We start from the raw sequence: 5655 nt of genomic DNA, 5'->3' as shown, positions 1-5655 counted from the left end.
GGCCGACCTGGCGGGGCGACTTGATGAACGAACTTAAAGAGTCGACTTGGTGAGAGTACTCGGTGGGGTGACCTGATGAACAAACCTAAAGAGTCGACCTGGTGAGAGTACTTGGTGGGCCGACCTGGAGGGGTGACTTGGTGAGCAAACTTAAAGAGTCGACTTGGTGAGAGCAGTTGGTGGGCTGACCTGGCGGGGTGACTTGATGAACGAACTTAAAGAGTCGACCTGGTGGGCCGACTTGGCAGAGTGACTTCATGAACGAACTTAAAGAGTCCACTTGGTGGGCCGACCTGGCGGGGTGACTTGATGAACGAACTTAAAGAGTCGACTCGGTGAGAGTAATTTGTGGGCTGACCTGGTGGGGTGGCTTGATGAATGAACTTAAAGAGTCGACTTGGTGGGGTGACTTGATGAACCCACTTGAAGGGTCGACTTGGTGGGGTGACTCTATGAACGGACCTAAAGAGTTGACTTGGTGAGAGTACTTGGTGGGGTGACTCGACGAAAGGACTTAAAGAGTCGACTTGGTGAGAGTACTTGGTGGCTCGACTTTATGAGCAGACTTAAAGAGTCCACTTGGTGAGAGTGGGCCTAACGGGGCGAGTTGGTGGGGCGACTTGGCGAGCGGTATTAGAGAGCCGACGTGGTGAGGCGACTTGGCGAGTTGGTTCGTTGAGATGACATGGTGAGCTGACTTGGCGAGTCGACCTGGCGAGCGAACTTAAAGAGTCGACTTGGCAACGTACTTGAGTCGACTTGGTGAGGCGACCTGGCGAGCGGGCTCAAAGAGTCAACATGGTGAGGCGACTCATGGTGAGGAGCTATCCTTGAGGCGACTTGGTGGGCCTACTTGATTAGTCGACTTGGTGAGCCGACCTGACGAGCTGACACGGTGAGCGGGCTTAAAGAGGCGACGACTTGGTGGGGTAACTCGGCAAGCCAACTTATCGAGGCGAGATGGTGAGTCGACTTGGTGAGCTGACTTGGTGAGCGCACTTAAAGAGTCAACTTCGTGAGGTGACTCGACGAGTTAGCCCGCTGATGCGACTTGGGCGGGCCGACCTGGCGAACGAACTTAAAGAGGCGACTTGGGCGGGCTGACCTGGTGAGCGAACTTAAAGAGTTGACTTGGCAACGTACTTGAACAACCGACTTGGTGAGCTGACATGGTGAGTGGGCTTAGAGAAGCAACTCGGCGGGGCGACTTGATGAACGGACTTAAAGGGTCGACTTGGCGGGGTGACTCGATGAACGGACCTAAAGAGTTGACTTGGTGAGAGTACTTGGCGGGGTGAACTGATGAACGGACTTAAAGAGTCGACTTGGTGGGAGTACTTGGTGGGCCGACTTGATGAACGGACTTATAGAGTCGACTTGGTGAGAGTAGTTGTTCTGGTGACTTGATGAACGCACTTAGAGAGTCGGCTTGGTGGGGTGACTTGATGAAAGGACTTAAAGAGTCGACTTGGCAGGGTGACTCGATGAACGAACTTAGAGGGTCGACTTTGCGAGGTGACTCGATGAACGGACCTAAAGAGTTGACTTGGTGAGAGTACTCGGTGGGGTGACCTAATGAACAGACTTAGAGAGTCGACTTGGTGAGAGTCCTTGGTGGGCCGACCTGGTTGGGTGACTTCGTGAACTGACTTAAAGAGTCGACTTGGTGGGGTGACTTGATGAACGGACTTCAAGGGTCGACTTGGCGAGGTGACTTGATGAACGGTCCTAAAGAGTTGACTTGGTGAGAGTACTTGGTGTGGTGACTTGATGAAAAGACTTAAAGAGTCGAATTGGTGAGAGTACTTGGTGGGGTGACTTGATGAACGCACTTGAAGGGTCGACCTGGTGGGGTGACTTTATGAACGGACCTAAAGAGTTGACGTGGTGAGAGTGCTTGGTGGGGTGACTTGATGAACATAGTTAAAGAGTCGACTTGGTGAGAGTAGTTGGTCGGGTGACTTGATGAACGCACTCGAAGAATCGACTTGGTTAGAGTACTTGGTGGGGTGACTTGATGAACGGACTTAAAGATTCGACTTGGTGGGCCGACCTGGCAGGGTGACTTGATGAACGGACTTAGAGAGTCGACTTGGTGAGAGTACTTGGTGACTTGGTGGGCCGACCTGGCCGGGTGACTTGATGAAAAAACTTAAAGAGTCAACTTGGCGAGAGTACTCGGTGGGCTGACCTGGTCACGTGACTTGATGAACGGACTTAAAGATTCGACTTGGTGGGCCGACCTGGCGGGGTGACTTGATGAACGGACTTAGAGAGTCGACTTGGTGGGTCGAGCTAGCGGGGTGACTTGGTGAGAGTACTTGGTGGGCTGACCTGGCAGGGTGACTTGATGAACGAACTTAGAGAGTCGACTTTGTGAGAGTACTTGGTGGGTCAAACTGGCGGGGTGACTTAATGAACGAACTTAAAGAGTCGACCTGGTGAGAGAACTTGGTGGGCCGAGCTGGCGGGGCGAATTGATGAACGAACCTAAAGAGTCGACTTTGTGAGAGTACGTGGTGGGCCGACCTGGCGGGGTGAGTTGATGACCGAACTTAAAGGGTCGACTTGGTGAGAGTACTTGGTGGGCCGACCTGGCGGGGCGACTTGATGAACAAACTTAAAGAGTCGACTTGGTGAGAGTACTCGGTGGGGTGACCTGATGAACAAACCTAAAGAGTCGACCTGGTGAGAGTACTTGGTGGGCCGACCTGGCGGGGTGACTTGGTGAGCAAACTTAAAGAGTCGACTTGGTGAGAGCAGTTGGTGGGCTGACCTGGCGGGGTGACTTGATGAACGAACTTAAAGAGTCGACCTGGTGGGCCGACTTGGTAGAGTGACTTCATGAACGAACTTAAAGAGTCCACTTGGTGGGCCGACCTGGCGGGGTGACTTGATGAACGAACTTAAAGAGTCGACTCGGTGAGAGTAATTTGTGGGCTGACCTGGCGGGGTGGCTTGATGAATGAACTTAAAGAGTCGACTTGGTGGGGTGACTTGATGAACCCACTTGAAGGGTCGACTTGGTGGGGTGACTCTATGAACGGACCTAAAGAGTTGACTTGGTGAGAGTAATTGGTGGGGTGACTCGACGAAAGGACTTAAAGAGTCGACTTGGTGAGAGTACTTGGTGGCTCGACTTTATGAGCAGACTTAAAGAGTCCACTTGGTGAGAGTGGGCCTAACGGGGCGAGTTGGTGGGGCGACTTGGCGAGCGGTATTAGAGAGCCGACGTGGTGAGGCGACTCGGCGAGTTGGTTCGTTGAGATGACATGGTGAGCTGACTTGGCGAGTCGACCTGGCGAGCGAACTTAAAGAGTCGACTTGGCAACGTACTCGAGTCGACTTGGTGAGGCGACCTGGCGAGCGGGCTCAAAGAGTCAACATGGTGAGGCGACTCATGGTGAGGAGCTATCCTTGAGGCGACTTGGTGGGCCTACTTGATTAGTCGACTTGGTGAGCCGACCTGACGAGCTGACACGGTGAGCAGGCTTAAAGAGGCGACGACTTGGTGGGGTAACTCGGCAAGCCAACTTATCGAGGCGAGATGGTGAGTCGACTTGGTGAGCTGACTTGGTGAGCGCACTTAAAGAGTCAACTTCGTGAGGTGACTCGGCGAGTTAGCCCGCTGATGCGACTTGGGCGGGCCGACCTGGCGAACGAACTTAAAGAGGTGACTTGGGCGAGCTGACCTGGTGAGCGAACTTAAAGAGTTGACTTGGCAACGTACTTGAACAACCGACTTGGTGAGCTGACATGGTGAGTGGGCTTAGAGAAGCAACTCGGCGGGGCAACGAGCTGTGAGTGGACTTAAAGAGTCAATTCTTGATTTGGCAAAGACCACATGGTTAGATGACTTGGTGAGCCGACCTGGCTAGCAAAATTGGCAAGCAAACTTATAGAATCGACTTGCTGTCCCCAGCCAGGATTGCACGCCTGGGTCGACCCAACTTGGGTCACCCGACTAGGTCAACCCATCTCCGTCGCCCCAGCCTCGGGCGACCCGACTGGGTCGCCAGAGTGGGTCTGCGAGGGGAAAAAAAAAAAACAAAACAAAAAAAATCATGGGAGGCCCTGTACAGCGAAAAGTGCTAAATTTTGGGCATTACAAAAAAAAAAAAAAAAAAAACAAGTTACCCGCTTTTGGATCACGCACAAGTTTCAGTTCACGTATTGCCGAGCTGACTCGAGGCGTTACGCCTAGCTAGCCAGATTCGAGGTAGGGTAGCCGAAACAATCCGATTTGAGAATTTTCTTTATAAAAAGAGATCATGATAGGCCTCGTAAGGCAAAAAAGAATGAAATTTTGGGAGTTCAAAAAAAAATGTTACCCGGTTTTGGATCGCGCACAGGGCTCGCCTCACGTAGCATCGAGGTGCCCTGGGTGACATGATTCGAGCGAAAAGTCGACGGTGGCATGAGCCGTGCAAAAACATTGGAGGCCATTAAGGCTCGAGGCGCTTCGAGTCGAGGTTGCCGAGGCGGGTCGGGTTGAAAACTTTGGGCGTTAACCAAAAAGAAAAAGTTAACCGCTTTTGGATCATGTACACGGCTCGGGGCACTTAGAATCAAGTCGAGCACGGTGACATGAGTCGTGCAAAAAATTTGGAGACGACTCGAGTCGGGGCATCCGACTCTATTCGAGTTCAAAACTTTGGGACTTGACAAAAAAAAGAAAAAAGAAAAAGTTACCCGGTTTTGGATCACGTAAGTGACTCGGGCCACTCAGAATCAAGGCGAGTGCGATTACATGAGTCGAGCGAAAAAAAAAAATGGAGGCGGTTAAGGCTCGACGCGATTCGAGTCGGGGTTCGGGTAATTGGGGCGATTCGTGTCGGGGTTGCCGACACGGTTCGAGTTGAAAACTTTGGGCATTAACCCCCCCCCAAAAAAAAAGGTTGACCTCTTTTGGACCACGTACATGACTCGGGGCACTTAGAATCAAGTCGAGCACGGTGACATGGGTTGTGCGAAAAATTCGGAGGCGATTCGAGTCGGGGTAGCCAACTCGATTTGAGTTCAAAACTTTGGGCGTTAACCAAAAAAATAAGTTGACCGGTTTTGGATCACGTACATGAGTCGTCTGCCCTCGCGAAAATTACAAAACCCGGGGACCCGCCTGGAATTTGCAGTCGAAAGATTTTTCTGCCCTCACGAAAATTTACAAACCCCACCCGCTCGAAATTTGGACTTGGAAGTTTTTTCCGCCCTCGCAGAATTTACAAACCCCACCCGCTCGGAATTTGGCACTTGGAAATTACGAAACCCCGCCTGCCCGGAATTTGGACTTGGAAGATTTTTCCGCCCTCACAGAAATTGCAAACCCGACCCACATGGAAAACTTTTTCGCACTTGCGAAAATCACAAAACCCCACCCGCGGGGAATTCGGCACTCGGGAGATTTTTCCGCCCTTCCGAAAATCGCAAACCCCACCAGCTCGGAATTTGGGACTTACGAAACCCCACTCACCCGAAATTTGGCACTCGGGAGATTTTTCTGCCCTGGCAGAAATTTCTACAAAACCCCTCCCTCCCGCCCGGAATTTGGCACTCGAGAGATTTTTCCGCCCTGGCGGAAATTGCAAACCCCACCCGCCGGGAATTTGGCACTTGGGAGATTTTTTCGCCCTCGCGGAAATTTTCACAAAGCCCCAC

Source organism: Cupressus sempervirens, chromosome 2 (assembly GCF_028749045.1).
Source record: "Cupressus sempervirens isolate cs-2001-9-10 chromosome 2, ASM2874904v1, whole genome shotgun sequence".
NCBI classification, from domain to species: domain Eukaryota; kingdom Viridiplantae; phylum Streptophyta; class Pinopsida; order Cupressales; family Cupressaceae; genus Cupressus; species Cupressus sempervirens.
Note: the sequence above shows the minus strand (reverse complement) of the source record.